Source organism: Pezoporus wallicus, unplaced genomic scaffold (assembly GCF_028554395.1).
Source record: "Pezoporus wallicus isolate ANWC-B61680 ecotype Strahan unplaced genomic scaffold, APGP_CSIRO_Pwel_v1 scaffold_2584, whole genome shotgun sequence".
In the NCBI taxonomy this organism is placed as follows: Eukaryota; Metazoa; Chordata; class Aves; order Psittaciformes; family Psittacidae; genus Pezoporus; species Pezoporus wallicus.
This window is the reverse complement of record NW_026642851.1, coordinates 9,698,934-9,722,633: the sequence shown is the minus strand read 5'-3', so window position 1 is coordinate 9,722,633 and position 23,700 is coordinate 9,698,934. Positions and strand designations below refer to the sequence as shown.

The 23,700-nt window shown below is 41.5% G+C and overlaps 1 protein-coding gene across 1 annotated transcript in view; it reads right to left on the bottom strand.

Moving 5' to 3' along the window:
- The window catches only part of GPR158 (G protein-coupled receptor 158), a 190,436-nt gene that overhangs the window by 124,216 nt on the left and 42,520 nt on the right, over positions 1–23,700 (bottom strand). The window lies entirely within an intron of this gene.

Sequence of the window (23,700 nt, the reverse complement as noted above, 5' to 3'; positions counted from 1 at the left end):
CCTCCCCTGCTGCCTGATGCACTCACACTCCAGCTCCTAGCCATGCAGAGGTAACCCACTGACCACACATGGACCCCAGCCATCCTTCTCCATGAGGGAAGGACCATCTCAGCTACCCACACTTACTATTTGCAGATAAGACCAAGAACGCTTCCCATGCTCCCTGTCTTGCCCAGCTGATGATGAGAGGGGATGAGCACCAGCTGTGTCAGTAGCTACACAGCAATGACACCGCTTCTTCCCCTAACAAACTTATGTTGTGTGGTGGGTATATCACAAAGACTCAAGTTCTACCAACAGGAGAGCAGAACTAGTACCTCCAACAAAAAGCTGGGGTTGTTCCTTTTTGCTAATTTGCAGTGATGAGACATGGGCTGAAGAAAAGCTCCAGCACTTCTATGGGGAGGGCTGAGCAAATACTTAACTATTATTAGCAAAATAAGAATAGTTTGGGTAATATTTAAACTGTTTATATCCAAACCAGTAAAAATTATTGGTGAGGAGAGGGAGAGCTTAAATTCTGTATAATTAAAACACTGGTTCAACAATGGCTGCAGGAATGGTAGCCTTCCAACTGGCTACTGACAAACCAGGACTACCCATACCTACCATAGTGCTGTGGGCATCACAGGTCCAAATGTCCCTCGTGCTTAAGGACCCAAGTTTGCATCTTGCATCCCTAGAGATTGTTCTAACACTCAGAATTGTTCCGAGTTTCTCTGAGGCTCCTCTAAGCATTTTACTTCAAGTCTCTGAATATGCCTTAGAAAAGGTATCTCACCTCTCAGATGCACCCTTTAGCTGCCAGGCTACTGATCCATTCACACCTCCTCAGCACTTCTATGCCTCATGGCAGCACTTAAATAAAGTGATTTATTAAGTGACACTAGTGGGGTAGAGCTGAAGTGTAAAATTCACTTCCCATTTCCTCGCACCAAAATAACACCCTTACTTTTTTTTCCTCACACGCTTTCCTCCTGTTCAAGGTGCCCTCTAGGGTTTCACATGTTTGAACTGAGCACTGAAATATTTTATAGCACTCAGGAGAGCAGCGGATGGCAGAGACACACGGTCCGTGTCCAAGAGACTCACAGCCTAAAGAAGCAGGCAAGGGTGATGCAGCAGGATGGAACTGCTTGGTGTCACAATTTCTGGGACACCATCTGGGCATCTCTGGGAGATGCCCTTCCTGGGCTTTCCCATTTAGTGCTGGGTCCTCTCCTGTCTGCCTCCCTTGCCTTTTGGGAGACATCTTTACAGTCCAGAGCTGCACCTGTAGGAATTACTCTGCTCATCTTTTCTTTTTCTTCTTTCCCTGTTTTTAATTTCCTTCAGAGTCTTTTTCTGCTTCTGGTTTTTCCCACATTTTCCGTTTCTTTGTTAGATCAGTTTGATATGACTGAAATCAAACCTATTAGCACTTTTGATTAATGAATGAAGGTCAAACTCAATCACAACGTTCTTCCCCATAAGACAGGACACATGAAACGCTTAGGAATTAAAAGTCACCAAGCAGAGGTTTATATGAGCTAACTATTTTTTCAGAGAAACTGACGCAATCAAAAAAAGGACATGAATTCAGAAGCACCTTTAGCTTGGCTGGAGCAGCTCGGCATCCTCAGTCAGGATGAACCACCTTCCTACAACCCTGTGCCACTTCTGTCACCTTCCCAAGGCACTTCCTCTCAAGCGATCCGTATACCACATTTTCAGTGTTTTTTGTGTAGTCAGAGAGGTTGCTATTGGAAAGCTGGTAACTTCCAAGAAATGTGGCATGCAACCTGATAGAGCACCATCACATTAAAAGCTCCCAGGGGCTCTGTAGAAGTGTCTGCCCCGCCTGGGGCCCATAAGAAACAGTGCTGCAAATAGCACCATGTGCGGAAGTACGAAACTATGCTTGGGGACAGAATTTGAGAACATTTTTTCATTCCAGTCATTTTTTGCCCGCAGCTTCCTTAAACACGTGTGGAATTGCTCCACATGACCCATCTTCCTCAGTTTCTACACTAAAGTTTTAGAGTTACAGAACAAGCTGAGTCAGAGATGTTTTGCTTTAGTAGTTGCCTCTGCATTACATACGTTATGTTGAATGCTGAGGGAGAATGAAGAAAACAGATTTCTTCTTAAGTGTTATCAGCATAGGATTAGCCTACTAGGAGATGAATGCCAAGGAACCTCTCACTAGGCAGCCTGGATTCAGGAACTCTGGAGCTGCAAACACCCTGGGAGAGCACAGGCTTTTATTTGCAGATACACTTGATCCTAGCTTACACTTGTAATTATTTGTCACTGCTCATCTCCATAGAAATTAAAGGATTTACATATTCTTCAATAACTGGTTTAAAATAATATGTAAGGGTTTGATGAGTTTTCAAACATATCATACAAAGATAATTAAAAGAGCTCAGTCTGCATTACCTAAAAAGCAGCCAACAAAGAGAAGCAAACAAACCACTATTCTTTCCCCTTCTTTTACTAATGCTTTTTTGTGTTCCGCACACCTCAATATTTGGCTATATACTTTTAAAATTGAACATTACAACTAGGATTACCGTGCCATTTCTCAGGAGTCTCAGTTAAGATTTTTAATATGCTTTTCCTTCTGTTGATCTCCTTTGCTATGTTTTTCAACTAATACTGCAGCATTTGAAAACAAAAGTGACCCAGAAAGCCCAGGAATTAATTCCAGAAGCAGTGATTGCAACAAAAACTTGGTATAACAGATTTTAAATAGGCTCATGCTCTAATGCCCCTGTCTTCCACAATCAACAGCCATAAATCCTAACTCATTCTTTGAAATTAGAAGCAGGTTGCTGATGCAGACAGCTCCAGTTTCACCTGGGAGGTAATGAGGTGAAGTCATTGCATGGGAGAGAAGAAAAATACAGCCAGATGACTATGCACCATTTAACTCAACAGCTCCTCAGTGGGAAGCACCATCAGCAGGGGTGCAGCTGACAAGTAAAATGCTGCTTTGTGTAACACTTTACTACCCATTTGTGTACTATCGGTATAGCAAATAGTCAAAAGGCCACAGAGGAACAGAGCCCCATCAAAGCAGTCCGCAATCTGCTGAACCCAGGGCATACCCTGAATGGTTAGTAGGCAAGAATTCAGCAAGCTTGTGGGTTAGTACAAGGCTTTGTCCTTTGAATTTTGTTAGAAATTAAGTTCTCTCAAAAATGCCTTCTCAGACAGTGCAGGGCTTGACAGTACTGACAGGATGCAAAGTCTTTGCTTTTAGACCTTAGACTATATAAAGGGTGCGTGACAAAAGGATTTAACATCTCTCTTGCCTCTCTAGATGCCTTTGTTACCACCTAAATAAAAATTCTACAGGCAGTACAACGAAGGAAGTCTGGCTTCTTAACAGATGCACCTCATGTGAGGTTTACTATGAAGGTCGTGAGGCACTGGGAGCAGGCTGCCCAAGGAAGCTGTGAATGCTCCATCCCTGGCGGTGTCCAAGGCCAGGTTGACAGAGCCTTGGGTGACATGGTTTAGTGTGATGTGCCCCTGCCCATGGCAGGAGGGTTGGAATTAGGTGACCTTAAAGTCCTTTCCAACCCAAACCATTAAGTGATTCTACCTTTCACTGGGAGCTCTCACGTAGCCGGGACACTTACAACATGCTCTGCATTTGTGCAGCTTCTCCTCTCTGAAGCAGATGAAACCACTCCACATCTTTCACTTCATGGAGAGCTTTCACTCTTCTCCACTCCCTTCTCTTCGCAAAGCGTGTAAGACCATAACGTATTTGTGACATCCATCCCACTGTCATATTGGCAAATTGGCTCAAAATTTTCTCTGTGAGATGGCCTGCCAGTCACACAACACAGTCGCGAATGTATCTTTTCCATGGGAAATGAGGCTATAAATGCAATAGAAATATATCCAACACAGCTTCCTCCAACTCCCATCACTCACAAACCCTAGATTCTGTGCTCATTACCCATCAAGCTGCAAGACTGCTCCCAGCTACCCCAGATGACTGACCTCCAAAACACTTTGAAGCAGACTCCCTGTTTAGCACCACTGGGGTATTGCAGTGTGCCCACAAATCTACCAGCATCTGAAACTTTATCTCAGGGCAGGTCTGAACACCATTAGAGAGCATTCAATTTCAGCACATTTCTGCTGTTAAGCTTTGCACATCTCTGCAATCACAACTTCAAGGGCATGACGTGGATAGAGAGGTGACTGCAGTTACCTGAAACAGAGGAGTGACCAATATATTTGACGCTTTACCAATTTAACGTAGAAATCATCAGAAGGATACCCATTCTTTTTCTTAGGATCATTTATCTCCACCATAGCTTTCATGTCTCTACAAGCACTGCCACAGCTGCAGGTAGGTTAATCTCACTATAGCTATGCTGATCCAAGCATTTCTTGTGTCCAGTTCCACTATTTGAGTCAAGTGCAACAGATAAACATTATGACATTAACATGCTAACAGCCTCTGTAACTATCCAGCAGCAGAAAGAAGGGCTCCTACTGAGGGTATCTTCAGAGGAAAGGGAACAACCCAACACTACATGCTTTCTGAGCAAGGGGACTATACCAGCCAACCAGCGACCCCATGCAGCTGACCATCAGCTGCTCTATTTGATAGCACTCTGAGGCACTCATGCCCACCACTGCTGCCATGACTTCTCCTTCCAAGTATGGCTCCTGCCCTGTTCAAAGCAGCAACTAAGCAAGGACAATGATAAAATAAATACTAATTGATTATTGATCAATAATTACTTTGATTATCATCTGCAGAAAGCAGCTTCCTGAGCAAAATAAACAAGAGTGTAAGGGCTTCCTCATGGACTTTTCCCAACCAGGGAGTCACTTGTCTGCAGCCTAAAAGGATCTGCCCCAAAATCCAAAGGTCCAAAGATGATACAAAAGCTGCATATGCAACTTGGTACGCATCATTGACCTACACCCAGCCAGAAAACACAGTAGCAGTTGAACCATCCCTTGCCACATTTGTAGCATTGATAGCAAGATGAGCAGCCTCAATGGCACCATTTCAATTCACTGGAAATGTCCTCCCATCTGGGGGGCTGCTGCACCTTGTTCATACAAGCATTGTTAATCAGATGGCCCTCAATCTTAAAGAAGGCTGCAGCTGCAACTTTACAGACAGAATATGAGGATGGACTACAGAGAACTGCTTATGAAAAACAAAATGTACTTTCTAATCTTGTTTTCCCAATGGATTCAATTCAGAACATTCTGATTTGCTATGTTTCAAAGCAAGCGCACAGTAAGAAACCTATATTCTTTCCCCACATAACAGGAACATGTCTTTGCTGTCCCCTAAGCAATGCAACAGTGGTGTAAAAAGATTTCTAGGAGAAATAGGAGTCAGAGCCTAGAACACAGGCAACAGCTGTTTTCTTTTTCCTCTTAGTAAATCCCCAGAATTTTAATAATTATTACATGCCTTCACTAAGAAAGAGTTTCAGTGTCAGAACAGAAACTCATAAACAGCAAGAAAATGCAGGAAATGAAGTGTCAATTCACTAAGGTAATTTTTTCATTTAAAAAATAAAATCAAGTTCAAGGTTGAATAAACCACTATTGGGTTTTGCCATTATCGTTACTGACAAATAAAAATGTCTTTGATTTGTGTGCTGCTACTCTTTCCAGTGAAGATATGGGCACACATTTGCATTTGTACTTAGCCTTCTGTCTGAATTTAAGATTTGTTTTCTGGTGCAGTGGGAGATTCTAATAACAGTCTAATAAGATTTGTAATTACCAAATACGTATTTACACTTTCAGCCAAATTAAGGATGAGGTTTTCTGTCTGGGAATTACATGATTTCTTATTTCATGTCTCAGAGCCTGTGGACTGAAAGCACACCATGCTGATACTTCTCTCAAAGTGGCTTTCCTTAAAAGGTTTTAAATTTTGTACACCTTCTTCATTTCAAGTCATTCGGTTCAAAAACACACTTGTCTAGAAACTAATGAAGTGTTGACATTAGGATCATTGTATTGTTTTCATAAATAAAAAATCATGCTTTCCTTAAGCAGCTAGCAATATAAATATCTGTCATTCCAAATATGCATTACCTTTATTATTCATAAGAATGGTATTAAACCATTAAATACACATTTTGACATCTTTTCACTGTGTTTTTCACTAGTACTCTAGAATGATTGAAAGTTTCAGTGAATCTTCTCTAATCCAAACTCCCATATATATTCAGCCAAGCAGTTTCCCAACAGAAATAATGGTGCGAACAATGAAAACCGAGTGGCAAATGCCTAATAGCTAGACATTTACAATATAAGTAAGCGTACGGAACATATGTGACAAACATGTTCCAAGAAAACCAGAAGAAGTAGTTTGAAATTGCAATATTAAGTTGTGGAGAAAAGCTAAGGCAAAATAAGAATTAGCCACCAAAATGTTGTGTGAATGTCTCTGCAAAAAAAAACATACTTAAGAAGTCAATTTTTAAAACCAATCTGTTTTTCAGTTTTCTCAGTTCTAACTAATATACACAAAATAAAAGAAAGAATCAAAAATACCGAAGTTGTGCAATAAAGAATTTAAATCAAATACAGTCAAGATTAGAGGAAAAATTCCTCTTACAGTGTTTAAACCAAGCTTTACATAAATGTCAACATGAAGACACTAAACAGATTTCTGAAGAAATATAGTCCATAGCATTCTAACTGCATTTTCTTTTTGCTTTAGTAGCTAACTCAGTTGCACAGGATCTTTGCTGTCTGTAACTTAACCATAACTCGTTTCATCACTCCCTTTGCTGTTTGTAAGTTAATAGTTCCCCATTTCATCACTCCTTTACATCACAAGGCAAAGGTTACTCAAGCAGTAGTAGCTTCCTTCTTTTATTTTTCATTTTTCTTTTCTTCCTGTGATTAATTGCATATTCATATATTAAAACAAATCTTCCCTAGATCATATGGGAATGATTTCAATCTGCTCCAGGATCATTTCTCTACTCTGCTCTTGTGAGACCTCACCTGGAGTATTGTGTGCAGTTCTGGTGTCCTCAACATAAGGAGGACATGGAACTGTTGGAACAAGTCCAGAGGAGGGCCACGAGGATGATCAGGGGACTGGAGCACCTCCCGTAGGAAGACAGGCTGAGAAAGCTGGGGCTGTTCAGCCTGGAGAAGAGAAGGCTGCGTGGAGACCTCATAGCAGCCTTCCAGTATCTGAAGGGGGCCTACAGGGATGCTGGGGAGGGACTCTTCATTAGGGACTGTAGTGACAAGGGGTAATGGGTTACAACTTAAACAGGGGAAGTTTAGACTGGATATAAGGAGGAAGTTCTTTACTGTAAGGCTGGTGAGGCACTGGAATGGATTACCCAGAGAAGTGGTGAATGCTCCACCCCTGGCAGTGTTCAAGGCCAGGTTGAACAGAGCCTTGGGTGACATGGTTTAGTGTGAGGTGTCCCTGCCCATGGCAGGGGGATTGGAACTAGATGATCTTAAGGTCCTTTCCAACCCTAACGATTCTATGATTTTATGATTCTATTACTGACTATTCATTCCCATTAGCAGCTGTTATCCCATCCTGCTATTCAACATTGCATCATAGGACATGAGTCTGTCTCAAATGTGATACATACTTTATATGTTGTATCTCAAAGGACTACAGCATAAACTGTGACCTGTCTGCTCCAAGTTCTGACCAGCTCTGCTGAAGCTTCTGACAGATGGGAAGAAACAACAGTTCAGAATGTGTTTTCAGCAACAGTCCTACACTGCACCATGGCTCCCAAGAGCCCACTTTCTCAGTCACAGCTCCTTCCTACGGGAGACATCAGTCACAAAGGTTGCTCCCAGTAAAGCTTTGGAGAGCAAACTGCAGCCTTGCTCCCCTCTTGCAGTTCCCTTGGCTTTCTGACTTTTCCAACACCATGCCTGACCAATTGACACCATGCCAGCGGGTAGGGCCATTCCTGATCACCACTCCATAACACCGCTGGTGATGCTCCAGCCATAATGAACCACATGTACCTCTCTGTTGCAGGCTCCCTGGGCTGTCCTTTCATTGCCATGTCATTAGCTGCATTTCTGAGTGCCTTACACTGGTTTCTTTCTCTACCATTTTCTCAAGCCATGTACCATAAATATTACACATCTACCTGTCTCTGAATTGATGTGACTGATTGTTCCATTTTACAAATCCTGCTCTGTCCTGGTGCCATTTCAGCTAAACCACCTGGGCTTCTTTTCATTTGTTTTTGAACATAGCAATAGACTTCCTGGGATGACTTGTCTGCCGTTGTCTTCCACCTCCATCCCATGGTCCTGAAATTCATGTTTCTGTGGCCCTTACAGCACTGCTCTATCTGACACCAGAAGCAAGGAGAGGAACCTAGGATGGCCCGCGTAGCAAACACCAAGACAAAGACAAGAATCACAGGATAAAATATATCTGTATAATCCCAGGCTGTCACCCCTTCTTCATTCAAGACACAGGCTAGACCTGAACTTGGGACAAATCCCAGTACTTACTGACAATGCCTGCTGTCTGAGTAACCCTTGCTTCATTTGTTGGGGTAGTCGAGTAGTGCGTTAGAGGACTTGTCAGATGATTTTGGGATTCAGATAACAATGTACTTCCATGAAGAACCTGTTTCTATTCCTGCCCAGACTGTAAAGGGTATATGTAGTCAATCTGGCAGAACTGAGCTCACCCTGCCTCTTCTACAAGTCAACATGAGGTCACCCTGCCAGTGAGCTGATCCAAGGCCATGTACCTCCACAGCACAACACCCAGGCTTATACGCCCTGTGCAAGAAGTCAGGCATTTGGCTGCATGTAAGGTGCCTGGAATCAACAGTCAAGTGTTTGTTTACCAAGAATGCTGTCTTCATTCTTACAGGTCGGTTTGGTTGGACCCCATCACACTTTCATTGCTGCTAAAAAGGTATGCTGCTCAAGGCAGTTATCCTGAGTTCTCCTGACAGCTCTCCTATCAAGATAGGAAGCAAAAAAGAGTTTTCTGAGAAGCAGACGTCTGCTGAAGCCTGGGCATAGCGAACTTCAGTTAAAACAAAATCAAGAGAAGCAAAGCAGCAGAGATCAGAAGAAAGAAACAGGCACCCAGCAGATGACATTGCACTCACATGTTTTTGCTGCTGCAGAGGGAAGCCAGCTGAAGCAGTCTGATAACCACACACAGTATGATCAGCAACTTCAGTGGCTAGACAGATGGGAGCAGGAAGCAAAAAAAAAATGGCACAGAAACAACACCCAGGAGTAAATAATGAAAAATAATTCCAGTGAGAGCTGCCTTAACAGCGCCTCTAAAATTTGTGTGTACAGAGTGCTCCAAAGGCCACTGCACAAGGAATCTGAAATAAATAGCAGCATCAGAGTGCTCAGCAACCTGCAGCTATTTACAGGTTAGAAGCACCCTACACACTAAGCACCAGAGTAACAGACTCACTGGGTGCTTGTTCACCCTTCCAACTGCACAGCAAGAGGCACCAGCAGCAGGAGCAAGCTCTGCTGGCTTCACTGCACACCCACCTGGTCCCAAACCACCCCGCACACATCAGTTACGTCTTGCTGGGAGGTCAACTCTGCCCCTGGCTGCCACCTCTGTCAATGGATAATAACTGCTGCAGTTCTTCCTATATATTTGTATGCAATAATATGACTCCACGTATTTCTACATGGCCTAGCAAACACAAGGTGTGTTGCTGACTTAGTTTTACTTGCATAATGCTAAATCTAAACTAGTATTCCCAATGGTGTTTTATAGCTGAATTAACCTGTAAATATTCTAGGAGACAAAACACTAAAAGGACGTAGACTGTGCTGTTCTATTTTTAAAGAGGCAACTATTTTCATTTTAGCAAACACTTCTCTTCATTTTCATTAAAAGGAAAAGCTGTTTTCACAAGGTTTGATAGAAACTGAGTAAAGGATGCTACATGCCTTGCGAATCCCATGTAATTCCCAGCTTTCACAAGTCTTCAGAGTTACCATAAAAATAGGAAACACCCAGCCAGCATTTCCTATAATTTAGCCCCAAAAAATCAGAAACTAGTGTTGGGGGTTAATACACTCAGAATAACTCCAACAGTAACCTTAGAATAAAGCTCTGAACAGGGTTTGATGATCAGATGGCATGCACCAAAGTGTCAAGAAATAAGTGTACTCAAACACTGTGAGACATTGTTTTCCTCCCCCTTGCTATGATCTCTGACCCTGCTCTGCAGTGATCATATGCCACAGCTTTTCTTTTATCTAAAAAAAATCCCCAGTAAAGTCACAATAGGTGAAGTGATAATACTGTAGACATAGCCTACTTTCCTTTTGTATGGCAGTTCTCTGAAACACTCATAAAATATGCATGTTTTAAGCTTCTTCATGGCACAGACTATTGTGCTAGTTAGCTTGATGAAAACAGTGCAGCAGCAAATTTAAAGGGACACTGCCAGTTGGTTTGAGGCCTTAATTGTTTCAAAGGACTCAAACTGGACTAAAAATGGACTCTAATTCAGCATCTGCGTTTGGAGGTGTTGGGTACTAAACAAACCTAATAAATACAAAAATGCATGTTGCAGCAAATATCTTTAAGAATAATTTGAATTCTTTCAAGTTATATTCCATAAAATTGTGAAGCCCCTTCCAAAACATGACTCTCAAAATAAGAATAAAGAAGAAAGAATTGTTTGCACCACAAACCTCCGCAACAAAGATCTTTGCCTATTCCACTGACATGCTATCTTCTGAAAAGACGGCTCTAAAGTAAAGATAATACTGCAGGGAAGTTCAAACATCTTGGTTAAGTCTGAAAACTTTTCAAGCCTTGGTGACAAAACCTTCAGAGAAGCTAACCCCAGCCTTCAGCTCTGAGTATCCTTTACCTCAGACCACTCTGGAACATACCCAGAAATGGTAGATGGACTTCAGTCTTAATGCTTCTTCCATTACTAGCCTTTTTGACCTACCCATCCATTCCCTGCAGAACAAGTGCAGAACTTGGGTCATGAAAGCCCTAAGCCTGTTGACAGTTTTCCTTAGCAAGAGCTAACCAGGCTTGTAAACTTTCTGAACAGATGCTGACAGCCAAGGAAGGCACTGAACCTAAGTACTCCTGACGTTGCTGCTCCCCCCCATACCTGGCACGCAGCCTGGCAGGCACGCAAGTACTGACAAAGCAGGCTCCCTGCAGAAGGCAGCTGCTGCAGTTGCCTGGTTGAGAATCTGCCCTTCTCCTCCATTTTTGTAACAGTTTTTAGGCTAGAGCAGTTGCATAGGACATGGAAAGACATAGGTTTAGGTCCATCTTGTCAGCACCACGTTCAGACATTTTTTAAATCCCAACAAAGAGCATTAACTGCCACACTGGACTTTGTGAGTGTGAAAGGAGATGAAGGGCAGGAAGAGATGAGAGCACTCCTTAGCCGTGTAGCTGAAGCATTATCAAACAGAATTAAAGATTCATCATACAAGACAAAGAAATTACATGGACAGCAGGAAGAATGCAAGTCTCCTCCCTAACTAGGGAGGTCCCTATTTGGCTACAGACCAGCACTTTCCCGAACCCTTTTCTCCTGTGTGATTCGTCTTGAATGCTTGGTTACACAATAGTATCAAGTAAACGAGAGGTTAGTGTCCCAGCTAAGAACATCATCAGCCTGGTGGCATACCAATCCTCTGATCTGAGTGGTTTTGTGTTCACTCAGAAAGAAGAATATTGGAATTTGGTCTCCTTCATCCTGGGTGAGAGTTTTAATTACTGAGCCACTGCAGAACGAGGATACCAGCAACAGCTCTTCCTCCAGCTGTGTTTTAAAATTAAAAGAGTGAGGCATTGTGAGTTCCATGGGAAAAAAAATAAGAAAGGCTGACCATAACGAATAGGGAGGCTCAGCAGCACGTAAAGAAACATGCCCTCACTGGCTTGCCAGAAGTCATACAATAGGTCAGCAGCAGACCAGGGAACTAGATCTAACCTGCCCCCAACCCAGTGCCCCTTCTGCCGCATCTTCTGAGCTCCCAGCATTGAAGTAAAGCTCAGCAACTCAAGATTGCCCAGCTTAACATGAGTTTGCCTCACAGAGTGCTGAAGCCCTTCAGCACATTTCTTCTTGGACAAAGAAGACATACACACACTATTCCTCCCCTGCTGGTTTTATGTCTTGGTGGCATTCCCCTACTTTGAAGAAAAGGTACAAAGATGCAGAAAGACAACCTGCCCAGCCTCTGGGGAGCCTTCTCAGAGTGCATGGCTACAGTGAAATGATCAAAGCGAAACAGTTTGTGCTGCTATCACTCTTCTCTGGGTCCTTTGACGAAAAGAAGTAACAGCTCACAGAAAAAAATTATTGGGTATTTACTCTTGCAGTTTACACAGCACGTGATCACTATCCAGCTTCTTTGGCTTTTGCTACAGCTGGTGACACGCTTTCTCCAGCTATTGGAGGGAAGAAAAGCTTATTTTCAGACATCAGCTATTTCAGTCTCTTAAGGGCTATTCACGTTCCTTCTCACAGTTAACTGGCAAATAATCTCTCTAAAGCACTGTCTTACAAATTGCTGCTCATGGAGCTTGGCAGTCAAAGGAATAATATCTGATAATGTCAAAGGAATAATCTATAATTTATCACCATCACCTTCTTTCATCTTCCCCTTCCTGCAAAAGGATAAATCAAACTAACCATTACCTACTTAAAGATTTTCCCTCTCTTTTGTTACCCCTCTCTAATGTCTACTTAAAACTGTGGCTCAGAGCATTCTTCGGTGTATGGCAGATAACACACTGATAGACAGTAGGACAGTCTTAAATGCCAGAAAATTTGGAATGACTCATCTTCATGAAAGCAAGCTATGTGAGTCACTGCCATGATGACTCAGAAGCCAGAGGAGAAGGCACCTTTCTGAAAGGAAGAACTGAAATTGTACTACTTTTCCAAATATGTAACTTGGAGAGGAGCTTCCCATAGAGGTAAACCTGGGGGTCAAGGAGTGAGTGGGAATTACATCACCAAAAAGTAAGGGTCAACATGTATATTAGTAGCACAAAAGAAAACCACCGACATTGTGAGTCACCATATTTTCATTATTAGACCTCCTATTTAATAAATAGCATCCATCTTTTCTTGTTATGGCAAATCAAACTGTGTTAGGCTTTTTGTTGAAGTGCTTGACTGCCTGACTTCATTGACCATTCAATAAATGACTTCATGAGTGACCACAGGAAAAATAAAACTCAGAAGACCTACAGTTCACTAAAGGTGTCAGCAGAAGTGGATAAATACGACACATTGAATAACAAATTGCAGTGTTTCCAGATGTAAACTCGATACGGCATTTATCCATCATGCTTCACTTGATGGCAGCAGCAATTTCAGATTGGATCATCTAAAACAAATAGTATGACCTTCTAAGTCTACTTGTCATAATTTATATATAAGCCATAAATTATAACTCTGCTTATCAGAAATCGTGCAAAGATCAAGCACCCAAATGTGATGGCAGAAGTCATGCAAACTTCCCTGAGAAAATGTGGTCATCTATGGACCACATATGCTCCAGGCTATGTGAACCACAAGGCAAAATAGTCTTTGTAAACCTTACAAGGCTTTTCTTTCAGGGTCTTACACAGAGCTACAAGAGAGTAAATCCATTAAATAGAAAAATTCAGCTACTACAGAGACAGGTAAGCTAGAAAACTCCATCTGATTATCTGGTCTGAGCCATCAAATTTCAGCTAATCTAGCCACCTGGTGCTGAAGCAGGTACCCCAAAATGGTCTCTCATAACCCGGACCTCACTGCCAGCTTGGTGCCAAAGCTGAGGGCACACTGAACAGCCTCACACGGTTCATCATCCATTTTGTTGCCTGATTAATGCACTTCCCTACCTCAGGCTTTTTATCTGTCTTTTTTGTCTGCCTTGTATGTCCTTAAACTCTTTAGGTAGTCTCTTCTGTGATCTCACCTTCAACATTTTCAGTTTCCTTTTCTAAACTCTATGAAGACAGTTTTGTTTGGTTTTTTTTTTCCAATGATGCCAACAGGATCTGCACTACTGTTGACTAAAATGTCCTTTGAATGCTTCCAGTGTTAAAATCACTTTATTTTTCAAGTTTCACCCCTTGCTGCCAGACTGGCTGTAGAAACCTCATTTTTCTTTCTTCAAATTGACCATCCTACCCCTGCAGCTGTTCTGGCCACATCCTTTTACACTCTGGCATGGACTAGACTAATCAAGGGCAGTCTCTAAATACCTTCTCTTCAACCTGCTTCACATTCCCTTGAATTGATTTTGATATTTAATTTTAGTTGGGAAGACCAGAAACACGCAAATGAACCCCAGAGGTCCCTTTCAATCTGAGCTGCTCTCTGGGTCTACTGGGTTCATAGCCACTGTGCCTTAAAAGAAAAGCAGCAGTTTCTTCCCAACCAGAACCTAGCTATTTGTCTGAGAAGGCATCACCATTTGAAGACACAGTTTACAGGGCATACCTACCACCTAAGCAGTCACACAAAGAGATGCTTTAAAAGGCTGTGAGTGTTCAGATACTTCATAAGGAGAAGTAGCACATGAGCATGCAAAACAAACAGGTTTTGCAGATGTTCCTGAAGAATTTACCTCTTATTAGTTATTTTGAGTATTTAACCGGCCAGCCAGCATGGCTGGCTCTAGCTGATGAGGATATTGCTGCCCTGGGTGTTTATTCTGCCATAGTCACAGCTGAATTACTCAGTTCTCACTCTGTCCTTACCATCAGCAGCTGGTAAAGGTGGGTTTGCATTAAAGAGCAGGATAGAAAACTGATATCCATAATCCCTTGTCAGCACCTTGTCACAGAGATGTGGGCCTCCAACAGCAGGGATACGTAGAGGGCTGGGGCAGCAGTGTTGCAATCTACCACATGTAGGTTTGCCAGCAAGCATCTATTACAGTGTGGAATTTCTCTGGACTTCAATTCAGATAACTGTTTGTTTTCTTATAGAAACAACAATGCTTTCCTCCCACATTTCTATTATTACCTCAAAGGTATGTATAGATCTTGCCAACAGTTCCCCAGCAGCCAGCTCTTGTACATGTTCTGATTTCAGGATGCCTCAGAAGCTGTGGCTGCCCCATCCCTGTTGCTAGCACAGTAGAGAGTGACTGTTCAAGACCAGGCTGGACAGGGCTTTGAGCAACCTGGTCTAGTGGAAAGAGTCCTTCCCTATGGCAGGGGGTTTGGAACTAGATGATCTTTAAGGTCCCTTCCGCCCCGAATCATAACATGATTCCATGATCCACATTGAGGAGGCTGAGCTCCCTCGTCCCTCTGCACAGCCAGAACACTTGATCTGTCTCCCAGACTCTTCCTCTTCATCAGGCTAGATACATGGCAGGCATGAATCAGCAAAATTCTCACTGGCTAACAGAAATTTTAATACCGTCTTCTGACAGGTTTTCTACCTCAGTTGTCATAGACATATTGCTCTTCACTTTTCTATAGCTTTCAGTCACCTCTTAAAAACAAACTTGAGGGCGCAGCACAGAGCAAGTAAAGGCAACTTAGAAAAAAAAGCATGAAACAGAAGTGAAACCAAGCCAAAATGACTTGCTAATCTCTGTGTATATATGTGATTATATGGTATTGCTACTTTTGCTGAGGCACACTAATAGAGTCAGTGGTTTTGGGGCTGCCTTCAGAAAGAGAAGTAAATAAATTCCTCTGACACAATTGTGTTTGTGTTTATAAAAGTCTGATTTCCCTGAGCACAGAAGTAATCAAACAGCAGGAGGCAGTGGGTGTGCTGGTGCCATAGGACACAGTGCACCTTAGAGAGATACCATCTTCAACCAGGCTGGCCCAAATTGCTGCCAGAGCAGCACACAGCTCCCATTTGGACCAGTACATCAGGTTTGCAGGTTAACTCCTTAACACTTTCAACATCATCTTTCTTTGGTCCCTGGCTCCCTGGCTGTAGCACTAAACGTGAAGGAAAACGTGATGGGAGCAAGCTGAAGCAAATTGCAGTGGCAGTGTTCTCAGCCCGTGTGCAAGCCCTATGGAGCTGCTCAGAGAGGGTTTGAGTAGTGGCACAGTCAGAGGGCTGCCACCCCCAGTGCTCTTTGCAGAGCAAGCAGCGGTGCACTCAGGACTGAAGCTTAGGATGCTCCAAGAAAGCACTAAAGTTTCCCAAGCCAGTGACTATTCCCTAAACTGGGTGATGTTGTATTTAAGCATTTCCCAGTGCCACTGCATGTCTTGCTGCTTTTATTTTTCCTACCCATCCAGAATAAATCATATGAGACTTCAGGAGCTATTGCAAGGTAAGACTGGATGCGGGAACAATGCACTCACTGTACCTTAGAAAACATATTTATACCTTAGTCAAATACATGCATAAGGAATACCAATAAAGGGAACTTCAGTGGCTCTAGGAGCTAAAATCTGGATTAGCCTCAGGCTTGTCCACACTCTTGGCTCAGCCTGTGAGCCCCCCTGTCTCCCAGTGCCCAAGCACTTTTGTTCTTTCCATAGCTGCTGTCATTCCCTCTGGAAAAAATCACTCAGAGGTGCTGAATGTACAGCGAGGACATTTATTATGCCCTGCACCACACCCCACCTTTACAAGCTGCTTCTGCAAGCAATTGATAAGATCCTAAATTACATCAACAACAGAAATTAGCATTGCTGCACAGCAGTGTTAATGCCTCTATTAATTCACGACCTCCATGAAACCAAGGCCAAAATTCACAGTCATCACTTACAGGAGATTTCAGGCACAGCCCAAATCATACAATCAGCAAACTGTATGTCTAATGATAAGATATTGATACTATTTGACATTGAAATTACTTCAGAACTCCACCCCACAAACGCTATATATTTTAATTATGAAGTTATTTATAGCCTTGATAAGAGGATAAAACTAAGTCCCTTCTGCCTATCCCTGGTTGCTGAGCACAAGGATGTTACAGATCCTTCCTTGCATTCAGTGATCAGGGTAACCCATCTTCTCCAAAATAACACTGCTCTCAAAACTCAGTTCACAAGTGTTGACTTTTTTGGTATATATTTATTTATATTCAAACATGATGACATTAGTGACAACTGCCTACACCTTAAGGTACTAGAGCAGCATAACGTTAAATTGTTACTAAAGTAAACTGTTCTGTTTTCATTGGTTAAGAACACAGCTCAGGATACAACAGTTAATACAACAGCTGTATACATAACATAATTATAAACATCTGCTCCGATTTAAAGAAAATAAAAAGTAATACTTTTCATAAAATGCTGTTTACTACAAAAATAAACATGCAAAAGTAGATTATATTGCGCTTTTTCTTGTGTTTGCAGATAGCTGAAAAATAATGTGGAGTTATACAGATAAAGAAGCAACATACATGAATTTACCTCTCATCATCTTAGACATAGGGCTGCAGTGCAACTGGAAGGACCCATGGAAACCAGCAGTACTTCAAATTCAGAATTATCTCCCCAAAACCACTTGCACAGTTTATCAATTCTGACAGCATTTTGCTGCACTTAAAATGGTCCCACCATTTTTAGTGGCTGGAATTACAGCATGATATTAATCTTTAATCTGTTTTTTCAGAAAGGGGGTAAAAGGGGACAGGACATGAGGAAAAACAAAACTCCTCCAAACTACTTTCCATTGCAAAGCATTCTTGAGTTCAGCGTCCAGAAACTGTAACTGCTTATTTCAGTTACCAAACAGGCAGGTAAGAATTAGGGAGAAAACACAAATTACAAGCCCAGCTGATGGAGAACAATCCTGCTAGAGCCAGAAGTCAGAGGTGTGCCTTTCAAAATCCAGCCTTGCTAAGCCTTCCTGAATTAGTAAAAAGATAAGTTAGATATCTTCCTATCTTTGCCTTTTCCACAATTCCCAGCTCAAAATATGGGTTGGTTGTGCAATCTTAAATTCCCACTTGCTCGGCGAGAACTAACGCCTTCCTCCCTATCCAAGATTTTTTACAAATAGATCTTCAAGAAATACCCTACACAACAAGCAGAAGTTCCAGAACATTTGGACAGGACTGCTCAAATAAACATTAAGGACATCTGTTCTGAAAACTAAACCGATCTTTGTGGTTTTGTATGAGTAATATGCTAAAAACAGATCATAAGTGGCCAAATTCTGTTCTCAATCAAACTTAACTTAATGATTTGAACACTACCACCCTAATCATCTCAGCTGATATGCACCACTTCTGCCCATTGGCAGATGCTGCAGTGTTCACTATAATTCAGGATGAGGTGCTTTTCACAGCACCTCATCCTGAAATTCTCTCCTTTTATTGTCATCATTGAGATTCTCTCCTTTCATTGTCTCTCCACTGACAGTTTTATCCTTCCTAGTCTTCAATCTACTATAATTTAGTCATTTCATTTCACTTTGCACTTTTCTTCAAGTTGAGAATTACAGTTTGAAAAAAAAGTGCAGGAGGAGAAAGGCAGAAAGCTAGAAAGGCTAGCATTAGCATACATTTAATCCACTCAAATCACACCTCCGTTCAGTCCAACAGCAGACTATAAGCTAGTAAGAGCCATGAGTAACACAGTGGGATAGATTACCAAAGGAACTAAGGAATTTCTCATTGATTAGAGTCTTTAATTTCACATTGTGGTTTGTCTCAAAGAAATGCCTGAGATCAGCTACAATTTATCAGACTTGACAGCTTTTACTTACACCCTAGAAAGATGAATTTCCTCCACAGCAGGAATTACTGAGTGACATTTTGTGCTTTGATTTATGCAGGTGATCAGACCAGTTATTGGTATCTTCTCCATATGGCCTTGAAATTGGTGAATCACAGCTGAGCCTATGATACCTGATTTTGACTCGCCTAGACTTTCCAAATAAGTATTTTACTTTATAGGCTAGTCTTTGCCTCAAACAATTGTAAGGTGGCACAATTTCTCAAGTAACCAGGTTCTGGCTGATTCCAATTCTTAGTATTCTTGGATAGGAACATGTTTCTTAGCGTCTGTTTAATCCAAGTTCAAAATTAGGAAACTTCATGTATGCACAAACCATAGCCTGGAGGAAAGCAATAATCAGTTTTAAGTTGTAGACAGGAAAGAAAACACAACCCACCAATATTTTATTTCAATACCATCAATACACCAATTCTGATCACTGCTAGCTTTCAGTTATTGTGAGATAGAGGAATACAAAGTGATTTTGTAATCTTCACTGTATTCTTTTTTTCTTTGAAGAATTAAAAGAAAAAAAACTACTCTAGTGCAAGACTCAGTGAATTCAAATTTCCACAGCTCCCCAAAGAAAATCATTCAAGGCCAGGAAAGTTAATATCTCACAGGCCATCATCAGCAGAACAACTCTTGCACTAATGGAACACAGCAATTCTCAATTATCAAATGGTAGAAAGCATTCTATGCAATTCCTGGCAAAGGGCACAATATCAGACATATTAAATCACATAATTTCATTTTATAACGTTTTTACTTTCCTTCCCCCTCATTTCAATTTGGATGTGATATTAGCAACCAATAACTCAAGAGCAGCCAGAAATAGAAATCAGATCCTTGTACTATCCAAGAATAGCTTAAAAAAAGGAAAACCATTTCAAAGGGTATGAAGCATTAACCTTCTCCTTTAACTTTTTTTTTTAAGTATTATATACTGGAGCCTTAAGTCATATGGGAAATGGGAGGAGGCAACGTTAGAAGTAGGTATCAAAAGATTACATCCCACAATTCACAGTAAATAATTACTTTGGCAAAGACAAAAATAATACAAGGTTACATAAGAATTTCAAACATTATTTGTACCCTGTAATCTCTTCCAACAGCAGTACCATAAAGCACCCTGCAACTGGCTGCAATGTATTCCCCTGTCTCATTGCTTTTACACTGCAGTAATCAGTGCAACAGCAACAACAACAAAAAAATGTAATTATGGATGAATTTGATGAGGGGACATCCACAGGGACCAAAATCAGCCCTTCAGTGAATATCACACTCCAGTGGCAGCAAAAGGGGATAAATATGAGGCCCTGCTTGGGCCTGATGTAGAAGAAATTGAAGTCAGTGGAGTTAAATAAAATTTTCCTACTTTGTCTCACCCTAAGGGATTCTCAAAATTGACATAAAATAGATTAGAAACTTTTTAAAATTTCATAGAAATGATACAGCAGTTGTAGCAAACTCCCAGTGATAACCTCTACAACACATCTGAAGTCTCTGGTGTTTTTTAAATAAATTTTAAAAGGATGATTTTTCACTTTATGCCTCGACTTTACAGTCTTATTTTGTTCCAGAAGTAATCTAGAATGATATTCTGACTTTTGTAGAGCTACTGTGAGAAACCATGTTCAAGTCTCCTTTCAAAAACAATGCAAACCCAGCATCACAGGAGAACCCAGAGGATCTCTCCATAGCAGGGAAAGGATTTATCACCACTTTTACATTGCTGCAAGGACCAAAGGTCTTCTCTCTTCACCGTTTTCGTCAAAAGAAACCACTTAAAATGACTGTGGGATGTTGCCAGCTGAGAATATGTATACCAAGCACTGAGATTTTTAGCTGTGTTATTATGACAGCACAGCAAGGTCTCAGACACCTTGATATTACATGCATTAAAATAACATATAATACACCTGCCAACAGGCAAATTGCTTTACATTGAAAAATGTCTATGCTAACTGCACAAACCTGTAGAGGAGTTAAGCACTAATAACAGTGATCCCAGCAGCATGGACAGCACTGAGTAAGCAGGTGGAACTAACAAAGCTAAGAATAGGACACTTTAAATTGATACATTTATGGGTTTAACTGAAAATAACTATATCTGGAATCATGGTACATATTACTTGCATACCATAATAATTTGAAACAGCTAGAAACTTGCATATTTTAGGTGCACACAAAGGAATGAAAGAGCAAACTTGGCACCTTCTTTCCCTGTGCACAATGAAATGCACGTAGTGTATGAAAACCATTGTTAAAAAAAAATAAAGCAACAAATGCATTATATGATATACTGGGGTGTTTATTGGGTAAAGGGGGAGCTATAAATCCAGTAAGATAGCTAAACTGAACCAGTGTGGGCTACTTGAGGTGCTGTGAGTGGTAATTCTGCTATTAAATCATGCTCATCACTTAACAGGGCTGAAACTGTAAAGGCTTGAAGAGTAGAAGCTTATACCTTGCCATGAAAAGCTGTACCGTGCTGAGCTACTGCTCAGCTCCAGAAAGATGCTGCATGTAGCGAGTGCTGCAGACAAGTTAGTAAGCCCCCTTGCTGGCAAAAGTTACCAGCCCAGGACAGCCAGCTCAACAAATATGCAAAGAGTAAACAAGAAACGCCATCCCGCTTGTTCACCCTGAAAAAAACAGGGCTGCATGAAAGATCCTGTATCACCTGCTGCACGACCCCAGACTGAGCATTCAGGAGGGCCAGGCATGTATTAGGAGCCACTCCTTGCTTGAGGGACACGACAAGTTGTCTGTAGCAGAACTCAAGAAGCTATCCACAACCAAAAGATAATCATATGGAAAGATGACTTTATACTATGATCTGTAGCACAGATATCCAATTTTAGCACAGGTCTTTATAATTATTCAGCTTCTAGAAGATCACTGCACAGCTGTGTGTGTCCTGTCCAAAATGATGCTTGTAAAAGGATCTCTTGGAAAAAAAAATCCACAGGTTTATGACTCAGTAATGTACGGTGATAGGCAGAGAGCAAGGGGAGACTTCAGGAAGCTAAGTAAGAGAGAAATCACTACTGGTTTTAACCCTTCCCATTCTCCACTAAGGTGGAAAGCTGCCACTACATGGTGCCAGCAACCACCCCAGCACTTTCTGTTCCATACAGCTAGAGATATTAGCTGGCTTTCCTGTTATGAGCATCCTTTGAAAAAAGCCATCAGGAGCACAGGACAGGACATTATATCAGACCAAAGCTGCAAAGGCACCTAGCATCCTATCCGGTACCTTTCGCTAATAGCAAATGTCCCATAGGGACTGCAATAATAAACAGCAACACTTCTCCACAACACTCTCCCAACTTCCAGCTCAGGAATAAGAGGTAGTACACCACTGGATTTCATAATCCCCATTTGATTTTGCTTCCATGTGTACAGGCATTCTTTGAACATGTGAACTGTTAGCTTCCACAATGTTCTCTGTCAAGGAAATTCAGTGCTGAACTATTTAGCACACAAAGGAATCCTTGCTTCTTTTTGTCACCTGCTTCATTTTGGTATCTTCCTTCCCAGTATCACTGTTATTGAAAGAGAAAGTATCTCTGGTACCTAAGCCACCACTTGTGGGGAAAAAATAAAAAGAAAATCAGACAGATCTTGGCGTCCTTGTACACAGTAATAAACCAGTGCTGGAAGAGAAGGTTGGTACAGGATGGCATTCTCCGAGCAATGTGAGAAACCAGAGCCACCTTCTCCAGGAGAGAGTTGTATCCCAAAGGGCTACAGAGAAAAGACCATTAAAGCTGGCGGTTGTATCTGTAGTCAGTAGCAGAGATTGCAGAGCTCTACCCTGAGCTCTTGTGAGGAAGTCAACTCATTGCCACAAGTATCATAGCCAGTGAGGAACCAGAATTGTTTCTGGGTCTGCCAGCCTGTTTGGGAGGGATGGGAGACAACACTGAATACACTAACAGACTAATCAATAAAATTACTCACATCCAAAGAAGTTACGTGCATGTTCCAGTGTGTATTTATATGCAGCCATTTAAGAAGATTTCTATGCAAATGTTGAAATACTTCTGACTGAAACAGGAATGTGCAACATATTTTCTGCAAAAAGCTCCTTATAACTGCGTTTCTCATCTGAACATGGCAGGCAATTAAACATATGAGGGTAAATAAGCATAGACCTCAGAAAGTTATCTAATATAGAGCTATTCCCAAGGAAGGGAGCTAAAAGTAATGAGGAAATAATCACCCTACAACAAGAAGCAAAATTGCAGAGGTTTCATCAGCGCAGGCTTCCAATAGTCATATAATGTCATAGAATCCTGGGAGACAGACAGCAGACCTTGCTTAAAAGTAACCCTTGCTATGAATTCATGATAAGCAAAGCTGATCTGTACCAGAGAGCCTACAAAAGGCACAGTCTTGTCTGATGGCACTGGTAACAGATAAGACACTTCGGGCTGAGAGGCAGATGGCAGCCATCACATGCCTTCTGGCTCCCATACCAACACGAGGTACAGTCTGGCTGCACTTCTTAACACACTCATACACTAAATCCCCAGTAGACATCTAGTCTACACTGTACAGAACTATTTTTAAGAACCTCTGAATTTAAGAGATATTCACCTCCCTTAAACAAAAAGCTCCACCTTGATTCTGCTACATATGTTCTAAGTTTCAATGCTTTTGCATTTTTCCGGTTCATTATTTGGGGAAAGTAGTAAGTGGCCTTTTCTGTTCACCATTCTTTGAACAACTGTTTCTCCAAAATAAAATGCAAATCCTCAACAGCTATGTTATGTATACATACATACACACACATCCTTTTCACATCCACTATTGATTTAATGAAAAATCAGGCTATTTTCACCAACACAAACAAGAACATGGACATATTTGCTAAGAAATCCAAGATGTCTCCTTTTCTCCTTGCACACCATCTCACTTGACTATTAATTTATTGTGCACATTACACTATGTGCTTCATCAAAACAAAATTCAATTTAATGCTTAAATAAGAAATAAAA